This window comes from Chenopodium quinoa, unplaced genomic scaffold, assembly GCF_001683475.1.
Source record: "Chenopodium quinoa cultivar QQ74 unplaced genomic scaffold, ASM168347v1, whole genome shotgun sequence".
Lineage (NCBI taxonomy): Eukaryota > Viridiplantae > Streptophyta > Magnoliopsida > Caryophyllales > Amaranthaceae > Chenopodium > Chenopodium quinoa.
The window spans coordinates 1,167,221-1,181,717 of record NW_018744702.1 but is presented as its reverse complement, the minus strand read 5'-3'; the positions used below and the strand labels follow the sequence as shown (position 1 = coordinate 1,181,717).

The 14,497-nt window shown below is 35.3% G+C and overlaps 1 long non-coding RNA gene across 1 annotated transcript; it reads right to left on the bottom strand.

Annotated features, from left to right (window-relative positions):
• Nucleotides 1-9,111: 9,111 nt before the first annotated feature.
• LOC110702768 lies at nt 9,112-12,491 on the bottom strand. Its single transcript, XR_002507582.1, has 3 exons — nt 11,705-12,491; nt 10,158-10,455; nt 9,112-9,363 (listed from the first exon to the last, which is right to left on the bottom strand). It is a non-coding gene; the product is annotated as an uncharacterized LOC110702768 (long non-coding RNA).
• Between the last annotated feature and the right edge of the window lie 2,006 nt (nt 12,492-14,497).

Here is a 14,497-nt window from a genome sequence, read left to right as displayed (position 1 = left end):
GCGACAATCCGTATCTCGGAAAAGTTGCCAAAATCCAATTTTTGGAAAAGTTGCCAATGCTTCGTAACAATCTTTCATAAGAACTTTGCTACATCGACAACCCACATCTTGGAATATAACTCTTGAAAGCAATCCACCTTGGAAACTTGCCAACGCTATGCAACAATCCTTTTAGGAAAATATTGCCACGATTGACAATCCGCGTCTTGGAACATTTGCAAAAAAGAGTCGACCGACAATCCACTTCGGGAAAATTTGCCACTTGCTGAAGACAATCCACGTTGAGGAACTTTTGCCGAAATTTATGATGAGTAGAGACCTACGACAATCCTTTAGGAAATTTTGCCATAGGGAACTGGGTGTATGACAATCCAATCTCAGAAAACTTGCCTGTGATCTATGAATGTATAACAATCCGAACTTGGAAAAACTTGCCGAACAGAGAAGGATCACGACAATCCACGCTTGGAAACCTTGCCAGAAATGACAATCCAATCTTGGAAAAAATCGTCGTTGAAGAAGATGCACGACAATCCATTTTTAGAAATTTTGTCAATTGGGGATGACAATCCAATTTTTGGAAAACTTTGTCGTTTAATAAGAATGTGCGACAATCCATATTTGGAAATATTGTCGTTTAAGTGCTTGCATTTGAACCGATTGTAATGAGCCAGTGTTTTGGGCGCTTAAGCTAAGTGAGACGATTTTTTGCCAGGTCAATCACTTACTACGATTGTAATCAAGCCGACTACTAATCATGTCAAATTGCTTATAGGGGCTAACTGGCGTACCAAGGAACCCGAAATTGCTGCATAGGGTCGAAATCACCTTTCTGAGAGGCTTCGAGCTCTGTCGTTAGTGAAAAGATCTAGCGCCAGGTGCTGGAGTAGGGTCTTCCCTATTCTGCTGCACCTGTATTTAGTTTGACTATAGAATTTTGCCAATCTTTAAATATCTTAAGGTTGACCTAAGGTTTGATGTTGCTTGACTCATTGACTTGACACGACTCAAGGTATGAACTTGACTTGATATGATCGATTGACTCGAGGTTGACTCAACTCGAAGTGAAATGACACGTGTGACTCGTGACCCGTGTGTTCATTGTAATGTAATCGTGCGACTCGAAAATGCAAAAAGCAAAAAATGCAAAAATTTTGTCATTTTTGTGGAGGGTACCGACTTTCTCCCGAAAAAGAAAGACGCGAAAAAGAAAGAATCGAAGTATTTGAAGGTGCATGTTGAATGAGCTTAGTCAAATGTTGTTTGATACTATCTCTCAAGGTGCAAGGATTAACCCATCCTAGGCCATCTCAATGGTTGACTCCATGAAAGTATTTGGGTAACTTAGGCACGGAGGCTAAGCACTTCATACTTCGTGATGCAATGACAATTATGATTGATGAGTGATGTTGATATGACAAGGCATGCTACAATGTTAAGATTCCATGACAAAGGGTTCCTAAGGGAAGTATATTTGGTCATGTATCCGTGCGGTGTGTGATAGTGATTCTAAATCTAGGCCGCAAGAGCTAAGTGTGTAGAAAATATTATTATTAGAAGAGTCAAATAATGGTAACTCTTAGGCTTAGTAAGCTAATGATGTAGGGATCAAGCCCCCAAGTCTAGCTCTAAGTGAATAGGGATGAGCATTGGAGATACCTTGATATGATCATGGTGTAAGTGTGTGAATGTGAATATGAATGCATGTTTATTACGGCCGCACCTCGATGTGAGGTTGCCTACGTATCCGTTAGGAATCAGGCCGAACGTAGCTCTAGCCGAACATCGTACAAGTATGTGTATACCTCAAAAAGGTCTTTTTAAGGGTTGTAACGTGGTTAGGCTAAAGGTTATAGAAAAAAGGGATAAAGGCTCAAGACCCTAGATAAGCCCCCAAGGTGTGCAACCTTGCTTTTGAATATTTGTATTTTCATGCTTGAGGTTTTCTACTCTTTTTTAGCTCTCTTGTTTTTGCTTTATTTATTTCTGTTCTCTTTTTTTTTTTGCTTTTGCACTTTATATTTTTATAAGTGTGGGCAATCCCGATCATGCGGTCTATCACTCACTTGGAATTCATGTTTCTCAGGCACGGTACCGAGCACTCGATAAGAGACGCAATCTGAGACCTGTTCATATCGAAGACATTTTCATATCAAAGACATTGGAACACTTGCCCTTTTGTACGCTTTTATTATATTTTTTTTTTGCTTAATTTTTTGCTATTTTAATCTTTTGAAGTCACCCAAGATTTTTATGAATTGCATAAGTTACACACCATCCCATCATTAGGTTAGGTAGATGTAGGTTGAAAAAAGAAAGGTCTATGAAGAAAGGATGTATAATTGAAGGGTGAAAGGTAATAGAATGTGGCTACAAGGGGTGCCTTAAATCATTGGTATACCTTGTGCTTAGTCCGACATGGTTTATTTATTTATTTATTTATTTTTAATGCAATATAATGAAATGAAATGATCATATGCAAGGAAATAAATGCTCATTTTATTAAAGAAAAAGAAAGAATCTACAAAATTAATCTAAGGGAAAAGAAAAGGTGCTTATGCTAGACTTATTGGGGAAAGGAAAAAATGAAAAAGAAAATAGAAAAAGAGGTCATGAAATCTTGTCATTGAAGCTCACCTCTATCTTGTGTTGTTTGCTCTGTCATCATCCAGTCTCCTCGCTAGCTAGAGGCAATGGGATCTTATTTGCTTCTATGAGATCTTGAATGAGATTTTGAAACCTGTAGCATTCATCAGTAGTATGACCGTTTCCTCGATGGTACTTGCAATAGGAGTTTGGGTTCCATCTCGAAGATCAATTTTCTGGTGTTGGATCCTCGGTAGGGCCAATAGGTTTGATTAATCCTCGATCGTAGAGACGATCGAAAGCAACATCGTAGGTCATTCCGATGGGTGTGAACTCTCGCCTGGGTTTGCTTTTAGATCCTTGATTGTCCATGGCTAAGACACTATTATGGTCAAAGGTACTAACATTATTACTAGAGTGGGCGTTTTCGGAAGAAGAAGGATTGTCGTTCTTCTTTCCTTTCCAGCCACCGTAATTACTATTGTTAGTAGCTTTTTGCTTTGCGAGGTCGTCTTCGATTTCAATTCCGATGTCATAAACAGCCTTGAAAGTATTCAAGTTGTGTTGATATTTTAAATGCTTCAAATACTTCTCTTGAAAATTCTTGATAAACATCCTCACATACTCCTTTTCGGTGGGGACCTCAATCATCTTGGCGGAAGTTTCCCTCCATTTATTAAAGAAAGAAGTAAAGCCTTCATTCTCTTTTTGTCTTGGCATCTCAAGTTGTCTATGATCGGTTTCAACTTGAATATTGCACTTGTACCTATCAAAGAAAGCGTTTACTATCGATTCCCTGGTAGAGGTTTTCTCTTTGTCAAGGGAGAAGTACCATTGTTGGCAAACAGTTTCAAGAGATAGAGAGAATAGAGAGGGGAAAACCTTCTTATCGATACTCTTAATACTCATTATAGTTTCAAAAGCTCTTAGATGGAAATAAGGGTTATCTGTTGCCTTGAACTTAGGGATGTCAGTGGCGTTGAACTTATGTGGAAGAAGTTCCTTGTCAAGCGAGACCCCTTGTGAACTCAAGCCCTGAAATTTATAGTCACTAGATAGCTTGCTTAGACTCTCTTGCATGAGGGTCATTTGTTGTTGCTTCACGGGATCATCGATCTTGAGTGTGAGTAGCTTCAGTATCTCAGTCACGGTAACCAATTGGTTCCTAAGCTCATTGACTTCTTCTTTAGTTGCCATTATCTTCTTAGCCTTCCTCTTTTGACGAATCGGTTTATCAAAAAGTGAGACTTGAATAAAGAGGTTATCCTTGATTAATCGCCCTTCTCTCCTCGACCAAGTACTGTGGAAAAGGAATTTGGGGATATTCATTGTTAATTATTTGACTCAAGCTTTATTCAACATGCAATGGATAGAGGAAGTGAAGAAAGATCGGAATAGAATGTGAAGGAAAATGATGTAGATGGAAGGATATGAAGAATTAGGAATAGAATGTACCCCCCAACTCAAATGACGGAAAGACCGACTCATGCATGAACCTAAGACATGGTCACGGTGATGTATACTCAAAGTGTGTGCTAAGACTAGTGATTGTAGATGGTACGTTAAGACTCATGTCATGACCATGTGGCTAGACTATGTGACTAGACTCAAGCAAAGACTAAGTTAAGACTTCACGTATATGCATTAAACTTGATAGACTGTGGTATTTTAGTCATAACTATTTACCTGTGACTCTGATTTGGATGAAACCAACGCCAAATCAACGATAAAACTCGGGGCTACAGATCCATAGGTTGTAAGACTCGTAGTTCATCCTAGAACTCCGGCTATGACCAAAACAATTTGACGTTTGTGTAGTATACGGGAATAAAAATCCGGGTTGACTTAAAGGAACTATGACTCGATTTTATGTTTATTTATTAGCTCAAATTAATTATTTAATTAATTAATTAAACAAAGTCCTTTAGTCATTAATCAGTTTATTTAGTCTTAACACAAGTCAAACAAACGGTTAGGAAAAATCACATAGAGTATGCACAACAAATAATGCACAATTAGTCAAGTAGGCACAATATGATGCAATGAGTTTGCAACCTAACCATGGCTCTAGTTCTCTAAAGTTCGGGATATGGTTTAGTCAATAGAGGGTCCATGGTTAATTTTCCGGATGCACCGCGCGGAAGCCTAACCGTGAAGGGTTGGCGCGAGTGGATGGGACACCGCGAGTTTTAGAAAAAACTCGCTTCCATGGTTTGGTGAATTCAACATTCTCGGATGTACCCTTTGTTGCACGGAGCGTTTAATCGGGTAGATGGAGCATGAATTCCCAGAGGGTTATGTCCATATGTAGAACACATATGGGTTTCAGAAAAGTGAGAAAAAATTCAATCAGGAAGTAGGATCGAGCAAACAATACGAAAAACCGGTCGAAATTAGAACGCATATTTCTGGCTCGGTATTGGGGGAAATTGGCGCCAGCAAACAGACACTGGCGCCAACTTTTAACTGTAGCGCCTGGCGCCAATGCTGGCGTCTGGCGCTACGGCTAAAATGCTGGCGCCAAGCTCTGGCCTCTGGCGCTACTTCCCACATGCCTCAGCAGCTTTTTGTGCTCGATAAAATTTTCCAGTTTCGCGCGGTGTTATTTGAGTCCTAGTTGTGAAAGATATTTCTCAAATTTCCTACGTGTAAAATCCTATGTTTTTAACTCATTGCGGATGGTCTTTCCAATGAGATCTTTTTTATGCATATGACAATAATATTAATCAAAATTATGCACATGAATTACTTAGAACGTTTCGAGTCTCATCCACTCATTCTAAATCATTGCCGAAACAAATTCAGGAATTAAATTAGAAATCCTCCCCAGTGGAGTCGCCAAAAACTGTAGGGAATAAATTCAAGCGTTAACCCCTAGCTTGAACCCCACTGTGATCATACACTAAAGTATAGTGGCGTCCAAAAGGGAAGAAGATAGAGCACAAGAGTCGCCAACAAGTTTTAGGAACTTGTAAACCATTTACGAGGTGAAGGTTACACCCCTTAACGATCCAAGAGATCGTCAAATCCATAAGGTCTTGAACCAAATAAGGGTTCAGGGATGAAGGTACGAATCCAACCTAAAAGAGATTGAACCTGCCCTAATAATAGGCCTCTACTTTATTCTGATCGTATTCATGTGCGCTTTTTAATTAATATGCAATCAATAGGTTTAACCCTAAACCTGTTTATCTATGTTGGTTGAATATTAATGCACAAATAAAACTATTATTGGCGATCACTTGAATTATAATCACATTAACCCTAAATAAGATTATTAGATATCTTATTAAGCGTTATTACAAGTACCAATTCCCTTTAAACATGCATAAAAGGTGTGATCAAGCAATAAAAATAAATAATAAGCATCAAGCAATATAATAAATAATCATAATAATAATTATAATCATCACAAATATAATTAAGAATAATCATCATGATAACACCCATATTAATCATAATAATAATTATTATAGCGATAACAAAATTATAATCATAATAAAATAATCATCATCAAAATAATAATAATCATAAATTATAACAATTATAATCATATTCATGTTAATATTAAAGCATAATAAAAATAGCAAGATCCTAGGCATAATACTAACAAGATTAATAACAAACCCTAGCATGTCACTAAGCAATAAAAATCAAAGCTTTAACCCTAACATGATACTAATAATCATAAATATTAGGAAGAACATAGGAAGCATCGTAGGAATCATAATAAGCATATTTGATATTATAACCTTTTCCCTAAACATGATACTAGGAATATCATAATAACAATATAAACATGATCTCTACATCATAATATCAATTAAAACCATTAGAATACTTACTTTGATGCCTCGTACCTCTTTCTAATAACAAAATACACACGTTAGTAACTTCAAGGAAAATAATAAACAACAATTAAATTAAATAATTGAAATAGAGAATTGGGACCAAACCCTCAGAAATTAAACCTTTCACGTCTAGGGCGAAGGCAACTTCGAATATGGCTAGGTGTTTCGAGATCTTGCGAATACGGAATTTTGTATTTGAAAAGCAAGGTTAGAAAAGAGAAAGAGAGAGAGAGATGAAATAATCAAGAAAACTTGATGAGAATTGGTGAATGATTAAGGGAGAATTAAAGAATTAATGATTGCGAATGAAAACTGATTGTAGGTGAGAATTCGTGAGAATTGGTGAATGAAAACGGAGTTTTTAATACGTTATTTATAGAGAAATCAGCCAAAAAGATAAAATATCAAAACAGAGCACTTGGCGCACGCAAAACAGAGTTGGCACCAGCACCGGCTAATTGGCGACAGGCGCCAATGGCTAGCACCAGGCGCCAATGGCTGGCGCCAGGCCTGATTCCAGGCGCCAATGCCTGGAGTCAGGCGCCAGGCCTGTTTTTGATACGTTTTTGAAAATTAGATAAGTTTTTCCGTACTAGAGGATAAAATCATATATTTTCCTCGAAAATGCTTTTTGATTTTAATTAAAATTCTGAAAAGTCAACAAAAGTCAATTTATCAATGCTAATTGAATTAGGAATGAAAAGAACCTTCTAGAAGAATCTAGAAGACTATTATCATTCCTAATTGCATTAGGAATGATAAATCATATTAGGCCCTCCCCTAGATCATTGGGCCGCATATAAGTCTCAAACCGGGCCCAGTTTGGTAAATTAGTCATAACTTCCTCAATATTCATCGGAATTGAGCTTATAATATATCGTTGGAAAGTTCTTGTCAAGCCCCATCCAACTACACTACTATTGGACCCATATCATGGACCAACCAAACTGAATTGACTGTTTTCTTTAAAATAAGTTTTCAAAAACAGAGAGAAGAGAAAATAAATTAAAAATATCCGCAACACTAGACTTTCCACACTTTCACTTCATTCGATTATGATTCGACGTGAAAGGTACTCATCACTGGGTTTGGTTTTGGGGAGACACAAATGGGTGTCTACATAGAGACATAGCAAATTGTATCTTCAAGTGTTTAAAGGAGTGGAAAATTGAAAATAAAGTAAGTGTTTCACTCTTTAATTATGTAATAAATTTATGTTAGTGTTTTTATACATGGTTCTAATTGTTATATTTGTATCCTTTCTTAGATTTTTACAATTTCCGTGGACAATGCATTGGCAAATGTTTCTTGCATAGAGATATTAAAGGATACGTTTTCATCGACTAAGAGGTTAATTTGTGGAGGCAAGTTGTTTCATGTTCTTTGTTGTGCTCACATTTTGAACATTATGGTTCAACATGGATTAAAGAAAGTGAAAACAATTGTCAAGAATATTCATGACACGGTTGACTATCTTTGTGGTAGTGAGCAACGGATACAAAAGTTTACCGAGCTTGTTCAACAATTCAACCTCCCACATAGAAGATTGGTTCTCAAATGTAAGACAAGATGGAATTCAACTTATGAAATGCTTGCTTGTGCCGTCAAATTCAAAGAGGTATTTTTTAGACTTGCTTTGGAGGATAGAGAATATGTTTATTGTCCTAGTGTTGATGATTGGGTGAAAATTGAGAAATTGCTGGAATTTTAAAAAGTGTTCAATGATGCTACTAATAATATATCTGGGTCAGAATATCCAACATCCAATTTGTTTCTTGGTGAGGTTTATAGGGTTAATGTGTTATTAGATGAGTCTTCAAATTCTCACGATGATTTTATAAGAGACATGGTAACAAACATGAAAGAAATATTTGATAAGTATTGGGGTGAATGTAATTTGCTAATGGCAATAGGATCCATGTTGGATCCTCATTTTAAAATGCAAGCCGTTGAAATTACATTTGCTAACTGTTTTCTCCACAAGAAGTTCGTGATAATTTGGTTAAGGTTAGGGAAGTTTTGCATGAACTTTACGATGAGTATGCTACTTTGTAAAGTTGATGAATATCTTGAGGAGTGATATTTAATGATTGAAGGAAATGAAAAATTTGATCCTGTGGAATGGTGGAAAGAAAAATCAATGAAGTATAGTGGAAAAAAGGCCATCCGTAACGGGCAAAAAGGGCCCATCCGTAACAGGCAGCGTCCGTTACGTATGCGGCCGTCACGGATGGCCATTATTATTCGTAACGGGCATTTACAATGTCCGTTACGAATAAGTAGTTATTCGTAACGGGCGTTTCAGGTGCCCATTACGAATAACCCATTATTCGTAACGGACATTGTAAGTGCCCGTTATGAATAACACATTAATCGTAACGGGCACTTGAAACGCCCGTTACGAATAACAACTTATTCATAACGGACATTGTAAATGCCCGTTACGAAGTTATTCGTAACGGACATTGTAAGTGCCTGTTACGAATAAGTAGTTATTCGTAACGGGCAATTACAATGTCCGTTCCGAATAAGACAAAAAATTAGGGGCATTTGTAACTAGCATTTCTGGTGCTAGTTACAAATGCCCCTATTCTTCTTTCCATTTACCACCCAAATTATTATAATAATTTATAACAAAACCAAATATTTCATGCCACAAACATATTATCAAACATAACATAAACACCAAATTGTATTTCAGATAAAATTCTTCTTGATTGAACCAAGAGACATAGCTACATAGATTAAAGGAAAATTTCAGAAAAAAAAAGTTAGAGCCTCATAGTAATAAATCTTCTGGTACATGATGTCTCGGACATTTCTCTATCTCTATCCTCAACATTAAAAGGATTAACATTGCCATTCTTGATTTTCTTCGTCACCAATGTCTCTGTCTTCAGCAGCGTCAATAGAACTTTCTTGCCTCCTAAAACATCAGAAAAAAAAAATAATAGATTGGCAAATTAAGAACCCTAACCCAAAAACTAAGTCAGCGACTAAAACAAAAACACAAGACAAGCAATAAATTTGAAAGATTTGCAAAGTTTTAGAGAACCCAATGCCCAGAATAATTAATAAAATTGAGGGACTAACACAAGGAGCCAGCCATACTAGTATCACACTTGCAAGGGTCACATTAGACATTATCAGCAAAAGTAAAAATTTGGTTCAATCAATCAATAATTTTAGTTGATATGTATCAGCACAAAGCAGAAAAGGTTCAACCAATCTATAATTTCAGTTAATATGTAGCAGCACAGAGCAGAAAAGGCAGTATAATGCACTAGAAATGCATAATCCAATGTTGACCAATATCCTACTTTAAGACTAGAATCAATTTAAGACTAAAAATCTTCTTAAAGACTCTAAGAGAGTAAGAAAACATTAAATTTTAATCAGGCAGTAACTGATCAGCAACTCAAATGCTTATTTTAATCAAGCAGTAATTGATCAGCAACTCAAATGCTAAAAGGGGGTGGGCGGAAGAAGAATAAAATATTACCCACAAAAAACAATTTTTTAGTACCAAGAACTTCAAGAAAAAGGGGAAGACAATGGATTCCTTACTTCTCTTGTCTTTAAAAATCTCTTTAATTACTCAACATAGATAAGGCAATACATTGCAACCAAGGTAAAATATTTCCAAAAAAAAACAGAAGGATAACCACAATGACATTCATACTTTACATATTCCTATCGAAAACAATATCTGTCAAGTACCTGAACTTCAAGAAAGGTATGATCCCACCACCAAATTCATTAGCAACATAGACAGGTACAACTCCTCTCCATCCAAAAGCTTGGATAAGGTCACTGATGGGTTGTACTTGGCAGTAATCATCCTGTGTTGCTCGAATGAAATACGAGTTTTGCGTGGGAGAAAGTGAAGGGCTTGTAGTAGAGTAGGAAACAATTAGATCTCGAGCTTTCTCCCCAAGATTGACAACAAATTGAGCCTCAGGAGATGTTTCTGGACCTATGATTGCAACCACTTGATCATTCTTCAGTAAATCCAAAGCTGCATTCTCAAAACAGGACTATTGGTATCAAAATTTAAGCTTTAACATCTAAACAATGGCTAATGTTACTTGTAAGTTCATTCATTCATGCCTTATTAGCTATGATAGGATATCACATACTTCGTATGATACATACTAGTCATGTATGTCACACTGTCATGTATCACTAAGTTATGTATTCGTATTCAAAGAAAAATTACAAGTAGAATAAACTTGCTTTATTGAAGGTGCATGTAATAGACTAATAGATGAGATTAAGCGCCTATACCTATACAACAAGAGTTAAAATTCGTGACAATTTCTTTAATATGTTATATGTATTAATTCTTTAATTGAAGTTGCAAATCATCTTAACTACTAAGATAGTTATTGTACTGTAAGACTACACAACGTCAAACTTAAATTAATTTTGCTTGTTTACTTGAATTAATTTGTTTGTTTCGTCAACAAAATTAGACCAAATGGCATAAAATTATAGCTTTAATATGTGGCTCAACACTCATTCAAGACTTTTCTTCTAGTTAATTCCTAAGGTACTACGAACGTATGTTGTATGTATCTACACATCAATACAACCACAACTCTTAGCACGCAATGCGTGATTGCGAAATATCGAATTAAACACACCCTTTGGCATTATAAACCTCGCCAATTCATACTTTATAATACTCTATCACACATTATTGGAAGTTAGCAATTATGATATGGTGAACTTTTTCATTTAAAAGAAAAATTAAAATAAAAAATGGAAAATCAAGTCAACTCTATTAAACATTGTTAGATAGATTGTTCCTCCTCCATCCATTATTGAATGTTAAACTATTGAAACAAGGAGAATTCTAGAAAGATTAATGGAAAAATATAAAGAAATTGATGTATAACCTAACAACAGTATGTAATAAACTTATAATTTTGCTGTACAATCTTAAGTTACAATTGCAGGTACTTCTATAATTTAAAGGATTAATTATAGCAATTCAACCTGACAAATAAACTACAGTGTTTCTCAAACAGCAAACTCACAAAATCAAACAAATGCAGATAATTTAAGATTAAAATACGAAATTGAAACCGAAATTCATCTCCAACACTATTACTTCCTCCAAATCAACATGCAAACAAAAAACAACATCAAACACAGAAAACAAAATTCAATTATGAAATTCATAAAAATGGAAATTCAAACGCAAACAAGATCTAAAATCATAGCAGAAAATGTAGAATCAATAGAAAAGAGAAAACGCATACAAAGATCCACAATTGTAGAGGTCGATAGAAACGGAGAGACGTAGACGCCATTGCTGAGCTTTGTAAGGGTAGCCTTCTCGTGAGCTACAATAAAAGCTGATTTACAAACCTTAATTGATTGTTTGAAGCCGCCATTGTTGAATTCTCTGAAGTTGCAGATTGAGAATTGAAAGGGGAGAATTTTCGAAATGTGAAGAACGAAAGAGAAGCGGAAAAATTCCCAAAACTAAGTCATTTCAATCGATTTTCCAAGAAATAAAAACAAAATTACCAAAAATAATTTTAAAAATCCAGAAAAATCATAGCACTTGAATGAAAAAAAAGGGTAACATGTAACAAAAAATTAAAAGAAATAAGATTCAAAATAAATAAATAAATAAAAGAAATAAGATCCTTGTAAGCGGTGGTTTCCAACGATCTAACCATTGATTTCTCCATCGCCGTTAGTGCCTTCTTCCTCTTTTTCGCCTCTTATTTCACTTCCTCCTCTTGGTTTTCAACAATAAACTAGCAAAAATCATTCAAATAAAAATCAGATTAAAATCTAATTATAAAACCCAATAATTCTACCAATTTGAATCTAATTGCTACAGATCTAGTAGCAAAAACAAAACATAAATTTTAAAAAAAAAACGCATAATCAAGAGGAAAGAGAATATGGAGGTAAGGAGAGGTGGTAAAGAGAGTGAAAGAGAATGAATCCTGAGGAAAGAGAAAGACAATGAGTTCTAGAGAGGAGAGAGAAAGAGAGTGAGGAGCGAAATAGAGGGGAGTGACGGCTGAGGAGAAGTGTGAAACCCTAAATAACTAATGGGCTCATCTCATCAGCTGGATGCCTGGACCAATCATTTGTAACGGGCCCATGATGTCCGTTATAAATAGTATACTATTCGTAGCGTGCGGTATTTTGCCCGTTATAAATAATATAGTATTCGTAACAGACACTATTTTTCCCGTCACGAATAAATAGGTATTCGTAACGGACACTATTTTTCCCGTTACGAATAAATAGGTATTCGTAACGGACACTATTTTGCCCGTTACGAATATCTTAATTGTAACGGGCAAAGCTTTACCCGTTATAAATAGCCTGTTACGAATGAGATTTTTTCCACTAGTGATCATTGATATCTTAGCAGTTCCCATAACAACTGTAGCATCGAAAGCTACATTTAGTGCAGGGAGTCGTGTTATTGATCCTTATAGATCTTCACTAACTCCGAAAACTGTGCAAATGTTGCTTTGTTCGGGAGATTGGTGTTGAGCCCTTCATGGAGTGAAAAGAAAAAATAAAGTAAGTACAATTTATAGTTATTTTTTATGAATGTAAACTTTTTTATATTTATAATTTGTTGTATTATTATTTCAACTTAATACTATTATTTTGATTGTAGAATAACTTTGGAGAAAAAGAACCAAAAGAAATCATTCTTCCGATTTCCTAATACCGAGGTATTAGACTTAATATATAAGTTTTGACATCTTGTATGTAAGTTTATTATTTATAGTTTATGTAAGTTTATTATTTATTAATTTGGATTTGAAATAAATTATTTTTTTGTAGGATATTCGAGAAGATTGAAGGAAGAATTTGCAACCAAAGACAAATTGAAGACAAGAAAGATTCCCTATAATCATTTTCTTTGGTTATGTGATAAATTTGATGGTGTAGTTTGATGTTCTAATTGTTTATTGTGTAAGAATGTAATACATTTTTGTTGTTGGATTTTATTTGGTACTTGGTAGTTTTAAAAAAATTATATATGTAAAACTAAATAGTTTGAAAACAGTTGACATCTTGACAATATTAAATAGTTAAGTTACAATAAAAAAAAAAATTAACTTAAACGAGCTAATGACGAGCCGAGTTATCGAGCTTAGCGAGTTACGACCCGAGCAATCGAGTTTTTGAGTTAATGAGCTGATTTAAGCCATTGCAGCTTAACGAGTAACGAGCATTTTTGAGCTCGAGTCGAGCTAAAAAAAAGTTTTCGATCACGAGTCGAGCACAAACTTAACGAGCTTAACGAGTATCACGAGTCGAGCACGAGCTCTAGTTTTAGATCATGAGTTGAGCGCCCCCTAACTCGTGATCGACTCGCTCAATAAGCACCCCTAGCCTCACCATATAGTCTGCGTTTGGTCCAACATGTACATAAGCATTATTAGTTTTCACTAGTTAACATAATCACACTCAAACTAAACTTATCAAAATTACCATGATTAAACTAATTTCTTAAACTAAAATACGATTAAATTGTTCATAAAATTAAACTAATTAAAATGCATGATTAACCTAAGTTCCCATAACAGATAATCAAATTACATGTCAAAAATACGATTAAATTGTTCATAAAATTATCAAAAATTTACCAAACTGCATGATTAAACTAAGTTCCCATAACAAATAATCAAATTACTTGTCCAAAATAATATTAAATTGTTCATTACATAAGCAAAACCAAACTGTTCAAAATTAACTTGGATTAAAAATGTTTTAACATGAAACAATCAAACCAGACATAAATTATAATCTAAGCCAACTAAATTAAAAGATTAAACCTTTTCATCACATATAAAATCCAAAATCAGATTAATTGGCTTAGATTACTTAACCTCCTTCAGTCGAATTTTTCAATGGTTGAAGCTGAGTGACTGTAATCACCGGTTTCCTGGCCGGAAACCTCCGAGGACCACCGATCACGGACATGGTATGGATCGTATGGAACGACCTCTCTGGGGCTGACGGGACTCCTCTGCCTCCGCCTTAGCTTGACTGGTGCTGCCACGACC